At 46.0% G+C, this 18,639-nt stretch overlaps 5 non-coding genes across 5 annotated transcripts; all 5 read left to right on the top strand.

Moving 5' to 3' along the window:
- Positions 1-3,078: 3,078 nt before the first annotated feature.
- On the top strand, positions 3,079-3,151 carry TRNAN-AUU (transfer RNA asparagine (anticodon AUU)). Its single transcript has one exon. It is a non-coding gene; the product is annotated as a tRNA-Asn (tRNA).
- A 1,374-nt stretch (positions 3,152-4,525) lies between these two features.
- On the top strand, positions 4,526-4,598 carry TRNAN-AUU (transfer RNA asparagine (anticodon AUU)). Its single transcript has one exon. It is a non-coding gene; the product is annotated as a tRNA-Asn (tRNA).
- A 1,469-nt stretch (positions 4,599-6,067) lies between these two features.
- On the top strand, positions 6,068-6,140 carry TRNAN-AUU (transfer RNA asparagine (anticodon AUU)). The gene has a single exon. It is a non-coding gene; the product is annotated as a tRNA-Asn (tRNA).
- Positions 6,141-8,173: 2,033 nt separating this feature from the next.
- Positions 8,174-8,246, top strand: TRNAN-AUU (transfer RNA asparagine (anticodon AUU)). The gene has a single exon. It is a non-coding gene; the product is annotated as a tRNA-Asn (tRNA).
- Positions 8,247-9,324: 1,078 nt separating this feature from the next.
- On the top strand, positions 9,325-9,397 carry TRNAN-AUU (transfer RNA asparagine (anticodon AUU)). The gene has a single exon. It is a non-coding gene; the product is annotated as a tRNA-Asn (tRNA).
- The last annotated feature ends 9,242 nt before the right edge of the window (positions 9,398-18,639 follow it).

Raw genomic sequence — 18,639 nt, 5'->3', positions numbered from 1 at the left:
CAAATAGCTTACACATGTCTTTTTTACCAATACCTAGCCGTTTGGATTTTTCTAAAGCAATGTTCTATATTCTTCATTTTTGAAAATATATTTTTAAGCGTTTATAATGATTACTCTCTACACCTACACTAATCTTACACAAACACAAGGAGTAGAAATCCACTAGTGGAAGCGGTGTTTTTATTGAAAATATATATTTTTAAGCGTTTACCATGATTACGCTCTACAGCTTCACTAATCTTACACAAACAAGGAGTACTATAAACCCACTACTGGAAGCGGTATTTTTATTCAAACGTGAAACAATTTCGCTTAAGTTAATCATCTCTAGGCATCGTTAAAAATGTCTCTATCACTCCTAGGTAACTGTATGCACAGGATTTTACGACATTGTAACTCAAATTCATCTGATTATGTTTTAACAAGGTTAAATCTAACTGGGAGTAAGATGAAAGGAGTAGAAGCTTATCTGTCTTAGGAAATATGAAATTTTATCTTAACAGTTAAGTTTATAACGAAAAAACGCGGAAGGGGAAAACGAGCAGACAACAGCGATTTTTGGGGGTAGAAGGTTAAGAGCGCCATCTGTCGTCCGTGCCAAAGTTGAACTTCCTCTCGAAACGCAATGAGAAAGTGGATAAAATAATGCCATCAGATATTTAACTGCGTCGATATATTTAACGACTTGACCCATGACATGCGCGTAACACTGGCTTTTATGAATCCTATTTATTGTTGGATGCTAGGAAACTTGGTACACGTAACAGTCTGTACTAGTACCCAAGCATCCTTCAATAAACGCCTGCCAACATTGTGGTACGCATGGTACAACTAAAAAATTGGATGTGTATTTATCTTTCGACTCACTCCAAGCCTTTAAGCCCTCATTACAGAGGATTTGAAACACTATCGTAATTCCTAGTGTCTCGAATCTCTACGTTCCTGTCCATTATGAACAGTGCTGAGAGAATGATACATCAGAAAGAGCCATTCAAATCGAATTGCCGAAAATATTATCCATATTTTCATTTCATATAACAGAGAAAGCAAATTATTATGGTTCTGAGAGGAGCTTCCCATTTTGGTTGTTGTTCTCAAAAATATATCGCAATGCACGGGCCTCGATAGATATAGGAGGCAATGAAGGAAATATATCACAACGCACGGGCCTTGTTGGATATAGGAGGCAATGAAGGAAATATATCACAATGCCTGGGCCTTGATAGATACAGGAGGCAATGTAGGAAATATAACGCAATGCACGGGCCTTGATAGATATAGGAGGCAATGATTTAACGACTTCGGTACTTGGGTTTATCTTTAATATTTAAATAAATATAATTATTTTTAATTATTTTAATCGCCAGTAAATAACTTTAAAAATAGTTAAATCGTTTAAAATAAAGTTGTTCATAATATCTTTCGAAACTTTGCTAATATTGACGTTTAAAGTGAAGGGTACCCTTCTTGCCCGCTTTCTTCAAATTTTGGGGTATATATATGTTTCGATTCCATTATAATAATAGATAAAAACGCATTCGCGTGAACCTTTGGTGGAAGCCCTGCCATTGGGAGGCTAGACGTTTCTCGTAACCCTAGCTGATCGCCGCGTATATCTTAAAACCAAATAATAGATAAAAACGCATTCGCGTGAACCGATGGTGGAAGCCCTGCCATTGGGAGGCTAGACGTTTCTCGTAACCCTAGCCGCTCGCCGCGTATATCTTGAAACCAAACGATGACGGTGGAAAAGAAGCCAGAATGTACTGACCGGCGTCCATGTGGAATGGACAAAAGACCTGAAGATGGTGGTGCATAGAAGCTGGTGTCAATGTGGAATTGACGAAGAACAGAAGATGGTGGTGCATAGAAGCTGGTGTCAATGTGGAATTGACGAAGAACAGAAGATGGTAGTGTTTAGAAGCTGGTGTCAATGTGGAATTGACGAAGAACAGAAGATGGTGGTGCATAGAAGCTGGAGTCAAAGTGAAATTGACGAAGAACAGAAGTTCGTGGTGCTTGGAAGCAAGCACGTACAGACTAGTGTCCATGTGGGATGGACAAAGACTAGCAGATTGTGGTCCTTAGAAGCCAGTTAGTAAAGACTGGTGTTGGTAGATGAATGACCAAATTTCCGTGAACCGCGAACGCGTTCCGGAAATCGGGTATTTGTTTGCTCCGATTTGTAAACTGCGAACGCGGTCACGTGGGGTCTGACAGACAGACACACAGACACACAGACACACAGACAGACAGACTGACACGGCCGGTGTAATACCTCTCCGTGACATACGTCACTCGGAGAGGTAATAAGTAACGTAAAAAGTCAAATTTTTCCACAATTACTGAAGACCATTTAATTTTTGGGCTTCCGTTGCGCAATGGTTATCACGTTCATCTGTTCATCTGTTAACCGAAAGGTTGGTGGTTCGAGCCCACCCAGGAGCGGTGCTGTGAGGTTTCAGATGTTATGTAAAAAGTCAAAGTTTTTCCACAATACCTGACGACCATTCAATTTCCGGGCTTCTGTGGCGCATTTTCAGCTCGTTCGGCTGTTATCGGAAAGGTTGTGGTAAGTTTGATAAGTAACGTAAAAAGTCATAGTTTTTCCACAATACCTGACGACCATTTAATTTTTGTCTTCCGTGGCGCAATGGTTAGCGCGTTCGGCTGTTAACCGAAAGGTTGGTGGTTCGAGCCCATCCGGGAGCGGTGTTGTGAGGTCTCAGATGTGACGTAAAAAGTCAAAGTTTTTCCACAAAACCTGACGACCATTTAATTCTCGGGCTTCCGTGGAGCAATGGTTAGCGCGTTCTGCTGTTATCCGAAAGGTTGGTGGTTCGAGTCCATCCGGGAGCGGTGTTGCGAGATCTCAAATGTAACGTAAAAAGCCAAAGTTTTTACACAGTACCTGACGACCATTGAATTTTCGGGCTTCTGTGGCGCATTTTTAGCGCGTTCGGCTGTTATTCGAAAGGTTTGTGGTTTGAGCCCACCCGGGAGAGGTGTTGTGGGGTCTCAGATGTAGCGTAAATGTCATAAGTTTTCCACAATACCTGACATCCATTTAATATCTGAGCTTCCGTGGCTTAATGGTTAGCGCGTTCGGCTATTAATCGAAAGGTTGGTGGTTCGAGCCCATTCGGGAGCGGTTTTGTGAGGTCTCAGTTGTGACGTAAAAAGTCATAGTTTTTCCACAATACCTGACGTTCATTTAATTTTTGGGCTTCCGTTGCGCAATGGTTATCGCGTTCAGCTGTTAACCGAAAGGTTGGTGGTTCGAGCCCACCCGGGAGCGGTGTTGTGAGGTGTCAGTTGTAACCCAAAATATAAAAAATTTTCCACAATACCTGAAGACCATTTAATTTTTGGACTTCCGCGGCTCAATGGATAGCGCGTTCTACTGTTAACCGAAAGGTTGGTGGTTCGAGTCCACCCGGGAGCGGTGTTGTGAGATCTCAAATGTAACGTAAAAACCCAAAGTTTTTCCACAATACCTGAAGACCATTCAATTTTTGGGCTTCAGTTGCGCAATGGGTAGCGCGTTCGGCAGTTAACCGAAAGGTTAGTGGTTCGAGCCCACCCGGGAGCGGTGTTGTGAGGTCTCAGATGTAACGTAAAAAGCCAAAGGTTTTCCACAATACCTGACGTCCATTTAATTTTTAGGCTTCCGGGGCGCAATGGTTATCGCGTTCACCTGTTTACCGAAAGGTTGGTGGTTCCAGCCCACCCGGGAACGTTGGTGTTAAGTTTTATAAGTAACGTAAAAAGTCAAAGTTTTTCCACAATTACTGAAGACCATTTAATTTTTGGGCTTCCGTTGCGCAATGGTTATCGCGTTCATCTGTTCATCTGTTAACTGAAAGGTTGGTGGTTCGAGCCCACCCAGGAGCGGTGCTGTGAGGTTTCAGATGTTATGTAAAAAGTCAAAGTTTTTCCACAATACCTGACGACCATTCAATTTCCGGGCTTCTGTGGCGCATTTTCAGCTCGTTCGGCTGTTATCGGAAAGGTTGTGGTAAGTTTGATAAGTAACGTAATAAGTCATAGTTTTTCCACAATACCTGACGACCATTTAATTCTTGGGCTTCCGTGGAGCAATGGTTAGCGCGTTCTGCTGTTATCCGAAAGGTTGGTGGTTCGAGTCCATCCGGGAGCGGTGTTGCGAGATCTCAAATGTAACGTAAAAAGCCAAAGTTTTTCAACAATACCTGACGACCATTTAATTTTTGGGCTTCAGTTGCGCAATGGTTAGCGCGTTCGGCAGTTAACCGAATGGTTAGTGGTTCGAGTTCACCCGGGAGCGGTGTTGTAAGGTCTCAGATGTAACGTAAAAAGCCAAAGTTTTTACACAGTACCGGACGACCATTAAATTTTCGGGCTTCTGTGGCGCATTTTTAGCGCGTTCGGCTGTTATTCGAAAGGTTTGTGGTTTGAGCCCACCCGGGAGAGGTGTTGTGGGGTCTCAGATGTAGCGTAAATGTCATAAGTTTTCCACAATACCTGACATCCATTTAATTTCTGAGCTTCCGTGGCTTAATGGTTAGCGCGTTCGGCTATTAATCGAAAGGTTGGTGGTTCGAGCCCATTCGGGAGCGGTGTTGTGAGGTCTCAGTTGTGACGTAAAAAGTCATAGTTTTTCCACAATACCTGACGTCCATTTAATTTTTGGGCTTCCGTTGCGCAATGGTTATCGCGTTCAGCTGTTAACCGAAAGGTTGGTGGTTCGAGCCCACCCGGGAGCGGTGTTGTGAGGTGTCAGTTGTAACCCAAAATATAAAAGTTTTTCCACAATACCTGAAGACCATTTAATTTTTGGACTTCCGTGGCTCAATGGATAGCGCGTTCGGCTGTTAACCGAAAGGTTGGTGGTTCTAGTCCACCCGGGAGCGGTGTTTTGAGATCTCAAATGTAACGTAAAAAGCCAAAGTTTTTCCACAATACCTGAAGACCATTCAATTTTTCGGCTTCCGTGGCGCAATGGTTAGCGCGTTCGGCTGTTAACCGAAAGGTTGGTGGTTCGAGCCCATCCGGGAGCGGTGTTGTGAGGTCTCAGATGTGACGTAAAAAGTCAAAGTTTTTCCACAAAACCTGACGACCATTTAATTCTTGGGCTTCCGTGGAGCAATGGTTAGCGCGTTCTGCTGTTATCCGAAAGGTTGGTGGTTCGAGTCCATCCGGGAGCGGTGTTGCGAGATCTCAAATGTAACGTAAAAAGCCAAAGTTTTTCAACAATACCTGACGACCATTTAATTTTTGGGCTTCCGTGGCGCAATGGTTAGCGCGTTCGGCTGTTATCCGAAAGGTTGGTGGTTCGAGCCCATCCGGGAGCGGTGTTGTGAGATCTCAAATGTAACGTAAAAAGTCAGTGTTTTTCCACAATACCTGACGAACATTTAATTTTTGGGCTTCCGTGGCGCAATGTTTAGCGCGTTCCGCTGTTAACCGAAAGGTTGGTGGTTCAAGTCCACCCAGGAGCGGTGTTGTGAGGTGTCAGATGTAACCCAAAATATAAAAGTTTTTCCACAATACCTGAAGACCATTTAATTTTTGGACTTCCGTGGCTCAATGGATAGAGTAATGGCACCTCCCTACCTTTGGCAACGTTATGTTCTATGAGAAATTAACATGTAGTGCCACTACTCTATAGCGCGTTCGGCTGTTAACCGAAAGGTTGGTGGTTCTAGTCCACCCGGGAGCGGTGTTGTGAGATCTCAAACGTAACATAAATAGCCAAAGTTTTTCCACAATACCTGACGTCCATTTAATTTTTGGGCTTCCGTTGCGCAATGGTTATCGCGTTCAGCTGTTAACCGAAAGGTTGGTGGTTCGAGCCCACCCGGGAGCGGTGTTGTGAGGTCTCAGATGTAACGTAAAAAGTCAGTGTTTTTGCACAATACCTGACGACCATTTAATTTTTGGGCTTCTGTGGCCCAAGGTAGCGCGTTCGGCTGTTAACCGAAAGGTTGGTGGTTCGAGCCCATCCGGGAGCGGTTTTGTGAGGTCTCAGATGTGACGTAAAAAGTCAAAGTTTTTCCACAATACCTGACGTCCATTTAATTTTTAGGCTTCCGTGGCGCAATGGTTAGCGCGTTCGTCTATTAACCGAAAGGTTGGTGGTTCAAGCCTACCCGGGAGCGGTGTTGTGAGGTGTCAAATGTAACCCAAAATATAAAGGTTTTTCCACAATACCTGAAGACCATTTAATTTTTGGACTTCCGTGGCTCAATGGATAGCGAGTTCGGCTGTTAACCGATAGGTTGGTGGTTCGAGCCCACCCGGGAGCGGTGTTGTGAGGCCTCAGATGTAACGTAAAAAGCCAAAGTTTTTACACAGTACCTGACGACCATTAAATTTTCGGGCTTCTGTGGCGCATTTTTAGCGCGTTCAGCTGTTATTCGAAAGGTTGGTGGTTTGAGCCCACCCGGGAGAGGTGTTGTGGGGTCTCAGATGTAGCGTAAATGTCATAAGTTTGGGCTTCCGGGGCGTAATGGTTATCGCGTTCACTTGTTTACCGAAAGGTTGGTGGTTCCAACCCACCCGGGAACGTTGGTGTTATGTTTTATAAGTAACGTAAAAAGTCAAAGTTTTTCCACAATTACTGAAGACCATTTAATTTTTGGGCTTCCGTTGCGCAATGGTTATCGCGTTCATCTGTTCATCTGTAAACCGAAAGGTTGGTGGTTCGAGCACACCCGGGAGCGGTGCTGTGAGGTCTCAGTTGTGACGTAAAAAGTCATAGTTTTTCCACAATACCTGACGTCCATTTAATTTTTGGGCTTCCGTTGCGCAATGGTTATCGCGTTCAGCTGTTAACCGAAAGGTTGGTGGTTCGAGCCCACCCGGGAGCGGTGTTGTGAGGTGTCAGTTGTAACCCAAAATATAAAAGTTTTTCCACAATACCTGAAGACCATTTAATTTTTGGACTTCCGTGGCTCAATGGATAGCGCGTTCGGCTGTTAACCGAAAGGTTGGTGGTTCTAGTCCACCCGGGAGCGGTGTTTTGAGATCTCAAATGTAACGTAAAAAGCCAAAGTTTTTCCACAATACCTGAAGACCATTCAATTTTTGGGCTTCCGTGGCGCAATGGTTAGCGCGTTCGGCTGTTAACCGAAAGGTTGGTGGTTCGAGCCCATCCGGGAGCGGTGTTGTGAGGTCTCAGATGTGACGTAAAAAGTCAAAGTTTTTCCACAAAACCTGACGACCATTTAATTCTTGGGCTTCCGTGGAGCAATGGTTAGCGCGTTCTGCTGTTATCCGAAAGGTTGGTGGTTCGAGTCCATCCGGGAGCGGTGTTGCGAGATCTCAAATGTAACGTAAAAAGCCAAAGTTTTTCAACAATACCTGACGACCATTTAATTTATGGGCTTCCGTGGCGCAATGGTTAGCGCGTTCGGCTGTTATCCGAAAGGTTGGTGGTTCGAGCCCATCCGGGAGCGGTGTTGTGAGATCTCAAATGTAACGTAAAAAGTCAGTGTTTTTCCACAATACCTGACGAACATTTAATTTTTGGGCTTCCGTGGCGCAATGTTTAGCGCGTTCCGCTGTTAACCGAAAGGTTGGTGGTTCAAGTCCACCCAGGAGCGGTGTTGTGAGGTGTCAGATGTAACCCAAAATATAAAAGTTTTTCCACAATACCTGAAGACCATTTAATTTTTGGACTTCCGTGGCTCAATGGATAGAGTAATGGCACCTCCCTACCTTTGGCAACGTTATGTTCTATGAGAAATTAACATGTAGTGCCACTACTCTATAGCGCGTTCGGCTGTTAACCGAAAGGTTGGTGGTTCTAGTCCACCCGGGAGCGGTGTTGTGAGATCTCAAACGTAACATAAATAGCCAAAGTTTTTCCACAATACCTGACGTCCATTTAATTTTTGGGCTTCCGTTGCGCAATGGTTATCGCGTTCAGCTGTTAACCGAAAGGTTGGTGGTTCGAGCCCACCCGGGAGCGGTGTTGTGAGGTCTCAGATGTAACGTAAAAAGTCAGTGTTTTTGCACAATACCTGACGACCATTTAATTTTTGGGCTTCTGTGGCCCAAGGTAGCGCGTTCGGCTGTTAACCGAAAGGTTGGTGGTTCGAGCCCATCCGGGAGCGGTTTTGTGAGGTCTCAGATGTGACGTAAAAAGTCAAAGTTTTTCCACAATACCTGACGTCCATTTAATTTTTAGGCTTCCGTGGCGCAATGGTTAGCGCGTTCGTCTATTAACCGAAAGGTTGGTGGTTCAAGCCTACCCGGGAGCGGTGTTGTGAGGTGTCAAATGTAACCCAAAATATAAAGGTTTTTCCACAATACCTGAAGACCATTTAATTTTTGGACTTCCGTGGCTCAATGGATAGCGAGTTCGGCTGTTAACCGATAGGTTGGTGGTTCGAGCCCACCCGGGAGCGGTGTTGTGAGGCCTCAGATGTAACGTAAAAAGCCAAAGTTTTTACACAGTACCTGACGACCATTAAATTTTCGGGCTTCTGTGGCGCATTTTTAGCCTGTTCAGCTGTTATTCGAAAGGTTGGTGGTTTGAGCCCACCCGGGAGAGGTGTTGTGGGGTCTCAGATGTAGCGTAAATGTCATAAGTTTGGGCTTCCGGGGCGTAATGGTTATCGCGTTCACTTGTTTACCGAAAGGTTGGTGGTTCCAACCCACCCGGGAACGTTGGTGTTATGTTTTATAAGTAACGTAAAAATTCAAAGTTTTTCCACAATTACTGAAGACCATTTAATTTTTGGGCTTCCGTTGCGCAATGGTTATCGCGTTCATCTGTTCATCTGTAAACCGAAAGGTTGGTGGTTCGAGCACACCCGGGAGCGGTGCTGTGAGGTTTCAGATGTTACGTAAAAAGTCAAAGTTTTTCCACAATACCTGACGAACATTTAATTTTTGGGCTTCCGTGGCGCAATGGTTAGCGCGTTCCGCTGTTAACCGAAAGGTTGGTGGTTTCAGCCCATCCGGGAGCGGTGTTGTGAGGTCTCAGATGTGACGTAAAAGTCAAGGTTTTTACACAATACCTGACGAGCATTTAATTTTTGGGCTTCCGTGGCGCAATGGTTAGCGCGTTCGGCTGTTAAGCAATAGGTTGGTGGTTCGAGCCCATCCGGGAAAGGTGTTGTGGGGTCTCAAATGTAACGTACAAAGCCAAAGTTTTTCCACAATACCTGACAACCATTTAATTTCTGAGCTTCCGTGGATCAATGGTTAGCGCGTTCGGCTGTTAACCAATAGGTTGGTGGTTCGAGCCCACCCGTGAGCGGTGTTGTGTGATCTCAAATGTAACGTAGAAAGCCAAAGTTTTTCCACAATACCTGACGTCCATTTAATTTTTAGGCTTCCGTGGCGCAATGGTTAGCGCGTTCATCTATTAACCGAAAGGTTGGTGGTTCAAGCCTACCCGGGAGCGGTGTTGTGAGGTGTCAAATGTAACCCAAAATATAAAAGTTTTTCCACAATACCTGAAGACCATTTAATTTTTGGACTTCCGTGGCTCAATGGATAGCGAGTTCGGCTGTTAACCGATAGGTTGGTGGTTCGAGCCCACCCGGGAGCGGTGTTGTGAGGCCTCAGATGTAACGTAAAAAGCCAAAGTTTTTACACAGTACCTGACGACCATTAAATTTTCGGGCTTCTGTGGCGCATTTTTAGCGCGTTCAGCTGTTATTCGAAAGGTTGGTGGTTTGAGCCCACCCGGGAGAGGTGTTGTGGGGTCTCAGATGTAGCGTAAATGTCATAAGTTTGGGCTTCCGGGGCGTAATGGTTATCGCGTTCACCTGTTTACCGAAAGGTTGGTGGTTTCAACCCACCCGGGAACGTTGGTGTTATGTTTTATAAGTAACGTAAAAAGTCAAAGTTTTTCCACAATTACTGAAGACCATTTAATTTTTGGGCTTCCGTTGCGCAATGGTTATCGCGTTCATCTGTTCATCTGTAAACCGAAAGGTTGGTGGTTCGAGCACACCCGGGAGCGGTGCTGTGAGGTTTCAGATGTTACGTAAAAAGTCAAAGTTTTTCCACAATACCTGACGAACATTTAATTTTTGGGCTTCCGTGGCGCAATGGTTAGCGCGTTCAGCTGTTAATCGAAAGGTTGGTGGTTCGAGCCCACCCGGGAAAGGTGTTGTGGGGTCTCAAATGTAACGTAGAAAGCGAAAGTTTTTCCACAATACCTGACAACCATTTAATTATTAAGCTTCCGTGGATCAATGGTTAGCGCGTTCGGCTGTTAACCAATAGTTTGGTGGTTCGAGCCCATCCGGGAGCGGTGTTGTGTGATCTCAAATGTAACGTAGAAAGCCAAAGTTTTTCCACAATACCTGACGACCATTTAATTTTTGGGCTTCCGTGGCGCAATAGTTAGCGCGTTCGGCTGTTAACCAATAGGTTGGTGGTTCGACCCCATCCGGGAGCGGTGTTGTGAGGTCTCAGATGTGACGTAAAAAGTCAAGGTTTTTACATAATACCTGACGAGCATTTAACTTTTGGGCTTCCGTGGCGCAATGGTTAGCGCGTTCGGCTGTTAACCAATAGGTTGGTGGTTCGAGTCCATCCGGGAGCGGTGTTGTGAGGTCTCAGAGGTGACGTAAAAAGTCAAGGTTTTTACACAATACCTAACGAGCATTTAACTTTTGGGCTTCCGTGGCGCAATGGTTAGCGCGTTCGGCTGTTAACCAATAGGTTGGTGGTTCGAGCCCATCCGGGAGCGGTGTTGTGAGGTCTCAGATGTGACGTAAAAAGTCAAGGTTTTTACACAATACCTGACGAGCATTTAACTTTTGTGCTTCCGTGGCGCAATGGTTAGCGCGTTCGGCTGTTAACCAATAGGTTGGTGGTTCGAACCCATCCGGGAGCGGTGTTGTGAGGTCTCAGATGTGACGTAAGAAGTCAAGGTTTTTACACAATACCTGACGAGTATTTAACTTTTGGGCTTCCGTGGCGCAATGGTTAGCGCGTTCGGCTGTTAACCAATAGGTTGGTGGTTCGAGCCCATCCGGGAGCGGTGTTGTGAGGTCTCAGATGTGACGTAAAAAGTCAAGGTTTTTACACAATACCTGGCGAGCATTTAATTTTTGGGATTCCGTGGCAAAATGGATAGCGCGTTCAGCTGTTAATCGAAAGGTTGGTGGTTCGAGCCCACCCGGGAAAGGTGTTGTGGGGTCTCAAATGTAACGTAGAAAGCCAAAGTTTTTCCACAACACCTGACAACCATTTAATTTCTGAGCTTCCGTGGCTCAATGGTTAGCGCGTTCGGCTGTTAACCAATAGGTTGGTGGTTCGAGCCCATCCGGGAGCGGTGTTGTGAGGTCTCAGATGTGACGTAAAAAGTCAAGGTTTTTACACAATACCTGACGAGCATTTAACTTTTGGGCTTCCGTGGCGCAATGGTTAGCGCGTTCGGCTGTTAACCAATAGGTTGGTGGTTCGAGCCCATCCGGGAGCGGTGTTGTGAGGTCTCAGATGTGACGTAAGAAGTCAAGGTTTTTACACAATACCTGACGAGTATTTAACTTTTGGGCTTCCGTGGCGCAATGGTTAGCGCGTTCGGCTGTTAACCAATAGGTTGGTGGTTCGAGCCCATCCGGGAGCGGTGTTGTGAGGTCTCAGATGTGACGTAAAAAGTCAAGGTTTTTACACAATACCTGACGAGCATTTAAATTTTGGGCTTCCTTGGCGCAATGGTTAGCGCGTTCGGCTGTTAACCAATAGGTTGGTGGTTCGAGCCCACCCGGGAGCGGTGTTGTGTGATCTCAAATGTAACGTAGAAAGCCAAAGTTTTTCCACAATACCTGACGACCATTTAATTTTTGGGCTTCCGTGGCGCAATGGTTAGCACGTTCGGCTGTTAACCAATAGGTTGGTGGTTCGAGCCCATCCGGGAGCGGTGTTGTGAGGTCTCAGATGTGACGTAAGAAGTCAAGGTTTTTACACAATACCTGACGAGTATTTAACTTTTGGGCTTCCGTGGCGCAATGGTTAGCGCGTTCGTCTGTTAACCAATAGGTTGGTGGTTCGAGCCCATCCGGGAGCGGTGTTGTTAGGTCTCAGATGTGACGTAAAAAGTCAAGGTTTTTACACAATACCTGACGAGCATTTAATTTTTGGGATTCCGTGGCGCAATGGTTAGAGCGTTCAGCTGTTAATCGAAAGGTTAGTGGTTCGAGCCCATCCGGAGAGGTGTTGTGGGGTCTCAAATGTAACGTAGAAAGCCAAAGTTTTTCCACAACACCTGACAACCATTTAATTTCTGAGCTTTCGTGGCTCAATGGTTAGCGCGTTCGGATGTTAACCAATAGGTTGGTGGTTCGAGCCCATCCGGGAGCGGTGTTGTGAGGTCTCAGATGTGACGTAAAAAGTCAAGGCTTTGACACAATACCTGACGAGCATTTAGGTTTTGGGCTTCCGTGGCGCAATGGTTAGCGCGTTCGGCTGTTAAGCAATAGGTTGGTGGTTCGAGCCCATCCGGGAAAGGTGTTGTGGGGTCTCAAATGTAACGTACAAAGCCAAAGTTTTTCCACAATACCTGACAACCATTTAATTTCTGAGCTTCCGTGGATCAATGGTTAGCGCGTTCGGCTGTTAACCAATAAGTTGGTGGTTCGAGCCCATCCGGGAGCGGTGTTGTGAGGTCTCAGATGTGACGTAAAAAGTCAAGGTTTTTACACAATACCTGACGAGCACTTAACTTTTGGGCTTCCGTGGCGCAATGGTTAGCGCGTTCGGCTGTTAACCAATAGGTTGGTGGTTCGAGCCCATCCGGGAGCGGTGTTGTGAGGTCTCAGATGTGACGTAAGAAGTCAAGGTTTTTACACAATACCTGACGAGTATTTAACATTTGGGCTTCCGTGGCGCAATGGTTAGCGCGTTCGGCTGTTAACCAATAGGTTGGTGGTTCGACCCCATCCGGGAGCGGTGTTGTGAGGTCTCAGATGTGACGTAAAAAGTCAAGTTTTTTGCACAATAAGTGACGAGCATTTAGGTTTTGGGCTTCCGTGGCGCAATGGTTAGCGCGTTCGGCTGTTAAGCAATAGGTTGGTGGTTCGAGCCCATCCGGGAGCGGTGTTGTGAGGTCTCAGATGTGACGTAAAAAGTCAAGGTTTTTACACAATACCTGACGAGCATTTAAATTTTGGGCTTCCTTGGCGCAATGGTTAGCGCGTTCGGCTGTTAACCAATAGGTTGGTGGTTCGAGCCCACCCGGGAGCGGTGTTGTGTGATCTCAAATGTAACGTAGAAAGTCAAGGTTTTTACACAATACCTGACGAGTATTTAACTTTTGGGCTTCCGTGGCGCAATGGTTAGCGCGTTCGGCTGTTAACCAATAGGTTGGTGGTTCGAGCCCATCCGGGAGCGGTGTTGTTAGGTCTCAGATGTGACGTAAAAAGTCAAGGTTTTTACACAATACCTGACGAGCATTTAAATTTTGGGCTTCCTTGGCGCAATGGTTAGCGCGTTCGGCTGTTAACCAATAGGTTGGTGGTTCGACCCCATCCGGGAGCGGTGTTGTGAGGTCTCAGATGTGACGTAAAAAGTCAAGTTTTTTGCACAATACCTGACGAGCATTTAGGTTTTGGGCTTCCGTGGCGCAATGGTTAGCGCGTTCGGCTGTTAAGCAATAGGTTGGTGGTTCGAGCCCATCCGGGAGCGGTGTTGTGAGGTCTCAGATGTGACGTAAAAAGTCAAGGTTTTTACACAATACCTGACGAGCATTTAAATTTTGGGCTTCCTTGGCGCAATGGTTAGCGCGTTCGGCTGTTAACCAATAGGTTGGTGGTTCGAGCCCATCCGGGAGCGGTGTTGTGAGGTCTCAGATGTGACGTAAAAAGTCAAGGTTTTCCACAATACCTGACAACCATTTAATTTCTGAGCTTCCGTGGCTCAATGGTTAGCGCGTTCGGCTGTTAACCAATAGGTTGGTGGTTCGAGCCCATCCGGGAGCGGTGTTGTGAGGTCTCAGATGTGACGTAAAAAGTCAAGGTTTTTACACAATACCTAACGAGCATTTAACTTTTGGGCTTCCGTGGCGCAATGGTTAGCGCGTTCGGCTGTTAACCAATAGGTTGGTGGTTCGAGCCCATCCGGGAGCGGTGTTGTGAGGTCTCAGATGTGACGTAAAAAGGCAAGGTTTTCCACAATACCTGACAACCATTTAATTTCTGAGCTTCCGTGGCTCAATGGTTAGCGCGTTCGGCTGTTAACCAATAGGTTGGTGGTTCGACCCCATCCGGGAGCGGTGTTGTGAGGTCTCAGATGTGACGTAAAAAGTCAAGGTTTTTACATAATACCTGACGAGCATTTAACTTTTGGGCTTCCGTGGCGCAATAGTTAGCGCGTTCGGCTGTTAACCAATAGGTTGGTGGTTCGAGCCCATCCGGGAGCGGTGTTGTGAGGTCTCAGATGTGACGTAAAAAGTCAAGGTTTTTACACAATACCTAACGAGCATTTAACTTTTGGGCTTCCGTGGCGCAATGGTTAGCGCGTTCGGCTGTTAACCAATAGGTTGGTGGTTCGAGCCCATCCGGGAGCGGTGTTGTGAGGTCTCAGATGTGACGTAAAAAGTCAAGGTTTTTACACAATACCTGACGAGCATTTAATTTTTGGGATTCCGTGGCGCAATGGTTAGCGCGTTCAGCTGTTAATCGAAAGGTTGGTGGTTCGAGCCCACCCGGGAGAGGTGTTGTGGGGTCTCAAATGTAACGTAGAAAGCCAAAGTTTTTCCACAACACCTGACAACCATTAAACTTCTGAGCTTCCGTGGCTCAATGGTTAGCGCGTTCGGCTGTTAAGCAATAGGTTGGTGGTTCGAGCCCATCCGGGAGCGGTGTTGTGAGGTCTCAGATGTGACGTAAAAAGTCAAGGTTTTTACACAATACCTGACGAGCATTTAAATTTTGGGCTTCCTTGGCGCAATGGTTAGCGCGTTCGGCTGTTAAGCAATAGGTTGGTGGTTCGAGCCCATCCGGGAGCGGTGTTGTGAGGTCTCAGATGTGACGTAAAAAGTCAAGGTTTTTACACAATACCTGACGAGCATTTAAATTTTGGGCTTCCTTGGCGCAATGGTTAGCGCGTTCGGCTGTTAACCAATAGGTTGGTGGTTCGAGCCCATCCGGGAGCGGTGTTGTGAGGTCTCAGATGTGACGTAAAAAGTCAAGTTTTTTACACAATACCTGACGAGCACTAAACTTTTGGGCTTCCGTGGCGCAATGGTTAGCGCGTTCGGCTGTTAACCAATAGGTTGGTGGTTCGAGCCCATCCGGGAGCGGTGTTGTGTGATCTCAAATGTAACGTAGAAAGCCAAAGTTTTTCTACAATACCTGACGACCATTTAATTTTTGGGCTTCCGTGGCGCAATGGTTAGCACGTTCGGCTTTTAACCAATAGATTGGTGGTTCGAGCCCATCCGGGAGCGGTGTTGTGAGGTCTCAGATGTGACGTAAAAAGTCAAGGTTTTTACATAATACCTGACGAGCATTTAACTTTTGGGCTTCCGTGGCGCAATGGTTAGCGCGTTCGGCTGTTAACCAATAGGTTGGTGGTTCGAGCCCATCCGGGAGCGGTGTTGTGAGGTCTCAGATGTGACGTAAAAAGTCAAGGTTTTTACACAATACCTAACGAGCATTTAACTTTTGGGCTTCCGTGGCGCAATGGTTAGCGTGTTCGGCTGTTAATCGAAAGGTTGGTGGTTCGAGCCCACCCGGGAGAGGTGTTGTGGGGTCTCAAATGTAACGTAGAAAGCCAAAGTTTTTCCACAACACCTGACAACCATTAAATTTCTGAGCTTCCGTGGCTCAATGGTTAGCGCGTTCGGCTGTTAACCAATAGGTTGGTGGTTCGAGCCCATCCGGGAGCGGTGTTGTGAGGTCTCAGATGTGACGTAAAAAGTCAAGGTTTTTACACAATACCTGACGAGCACTTAACTTTTGGGCTTCCGTGGCGCAATGGTTAGCGCGATCGGCTGTTAACCAATAGGTTGGTGGTTCGAGCCCATCCGGGAGCGGTGTTGTGAGGTCTCAGATGTGACGTAAGAAGTCAAGGTTTTTACACAATACCTGACGAGTATTTAACTTTTGGGCTTCCGTGGCGCAATGGTTAGCGCGTTCGGCTGTTAACCAATAGGTTGGTGGTTCGACCCCATCCGGGAGCGGTGTTGTGAGGTCTCAGATGTGACGTAAAAAGTCAAGTTTTTTGCACAATACCTGACGAGCATTTAGGTTTTGGGCTTGCGTGGCGCAATGGTAAGCGCGTTCGGCTGTTAAGCAATAGGTTGGTGGTTCGAGCCCATCCGGGAGCGGTGTTGTGAGGTCTCAGATGTGACGTAAAAAGTCAAGGTTTTTACACAATACCTGACGAGCATTTAAATTTTGGGCTTCCTTGGCGCAATGGTTAGCGCGTTCGGCTGTTAACCAATAGGTTGGTGGTTCGAGCCCACCCGGGAGCGGTGTTGTGTGATCTCAAATGTAACGTAGAAAGCCAATGTTTTTCCACAATACCTGACGACCACTTAATTTTTGGGCTTCCGTGGCGCAATGGTTAGCACGTTCGGCTGTTAACCAATAGGTTGGTGGTTCGAGCTCATCCGGGAGCGGTGTTGTGAGGTCTCAGATGTGACGTAAAAAGTCAAGGTTTTCCACAATACCTGACAACCATTTAATTTCTGAGCTTCCGTGGCTCAATGGTTAGCGCGTTCGGCTGTTAACCAAAAGGTTAGTGGTTCGAGCCCACCCGGGAGCGGTGTTGTGGGATCTGAAATGTAACGTAGAAAGCCAAAGTTTTTGCACAATAAATGACGACCATTTAATTTTTGGGCTTCCGTGGCGCAATGGTTAGCGCGTTCGGCTGTTAACCCATAGGGTGGTGGTTTGACCCCATCCGGGAGCGGTGTTGTGAGGTCTCAGATGTGACGTGAAAAACAAGGTTTTTACATAATACCTGACGAGCGTTTAACATTTGGGCTTCTGTGGCGCAATGGTTAGCGCGTTCGGCTGTTAACCAATAGGTTGGTGGTTCGAGCCCATCCGGGAGCGGTGTTGTGAGGTCTCAGATGTGACGTAAAAAGTCAAGGTTTTTACACAATACCTGACGAGCATTTAACTTTTGGGCTTCCGTGGCGCAATGGTTAGCGCGTTCGGCTGTTAACCAATATGTTGGTGGTTCGAGCCCATCCGGGAGCGGTGTTGTGAGGTCTCAGATGTGACGTAGAAAGTCAAGTTTTTTGCACAATACCTGACGAGCATTTAGCTTTTGGGCTTCCGTGGCGCAATGGTTAGCGCGTTCGGCTGTTAACCAATAGGTTGGTGGTTCGAGCCCATCCGGGAGCGGTGTTGTGAGGTCTCAGATGTGACGTAAAAAGTCAAGGTTTTTACACAATACCTGACGAGCATTTAACTTTTGGGCTTCCGTGGCGCAATGGTTAGCGCGTTCGGCTGTTAACCAATAGGTTGGTGGTTCGAGCCCATCCGGGAGCGGTGTTGTGGGATCTCAAATGTAACGTAGAAAGCCAAAGTTTTTGCACAATAAATGACGACCATTTAATTTTTGGGCTTCCGTGGCGCAATGGTTAGCGCGTTCGGCTGTTAACCAGTAGGTTGGTGGTTCGACCCCATCCGGGAGCGGTGTTGTGAGGTCTCAGATGTGACGTAAAAAGTCAAGGTTTTTACACAATACCTGACGAGCATTTAACTTTTGGGCTTCCGTGGCGCAATGGTTAGCGCGTTCGGCTGTTAACCAATAGGTTGGTGGTTCGAGCCCATCCGGGAGCGGTGTTGTGAGGTCTCAGATGTGACGTAACAAGTTGGGAAAACCAAAATATTACCTCTCCGAGTCAAGAGAAGGACTACCTACAAACTTATTTACCCAGTTATGGAAATGTTTCTTTTTTTTTTATGAACAAATACTGAAGTTAAAATTTATGAAATATTAAAGCAGTATACAAAGCATAGAAAATATACTGTAAATCAGACGACATTTTACATCCAATAAGGATATACTTGTACACATTAAAATCATCCGATGGGGGAAAAACGGGAAATGATGAGATAAAACTTTGGAGGGATATTACCTTTACGTGTTTGTAAAGGCCCAATTTGCTACTCCTCAACTGTATACCCTCTATGTTCAAAGCCATATTCACAACAGGGTTGCCATGTAAACACTATCCTCTCCTTTCACCTCAACAATTTTCTTAGTTTGTCAACATGACGATTAAAGTTACATAACACCAAAGCTAATTTGTGGCTACACACACTGAAAGTAAACGTGCACCATTAAAATCATGATAACATGAAGCTATAATCCGATTACGATCAGACCTTTCACTGATCTGGGCTGCGTTCAGCAGAGCTCACCAAAAAAGACAGCGGATTTTGGAAAACGTTTACCGGTGAGATCTGTCGTCATAGCTTTTCTCCGGTCATCGGTGTTTTAAAAATGAAGCTAGCGCAATAAAGCGTGCAAGGTACAAAGGCTTAACAAAAATTGTATGATAACATATTTATGGAGATAGATAAGAACAACTTTTATAATTAAACATAGAAACTAACATATCTCTTAAAATTCTCGCGTGATCAACTGGTTTCACGTCAAATAAATAGCTATAGTCCCATCAGAACATAGAGACTAGAAACCCCAAGGAGTGGCAGGTCCCCCGCTCTA

The sequence above is a fragment of the Phalangium opilio genome, unplaced genomic scaffold (assembly GCF_054372755.1).
Source record: "Phalangium opilio isolate 3A_F unplaced genomic scaffold, DU_Popi_V2 ptg001170l_1, whole genome shotgun sequence".
NCBI lineage: Eukaryota > Metazoa > Arthropoda > Arachnida > Opiliones > Phalangiidae > Phalangium > Phalangium opilio.
Note: the sequence above shows the minus strand (reverse complement) of the source record. Positions and strands in the feature narration are given on the sequence as shown.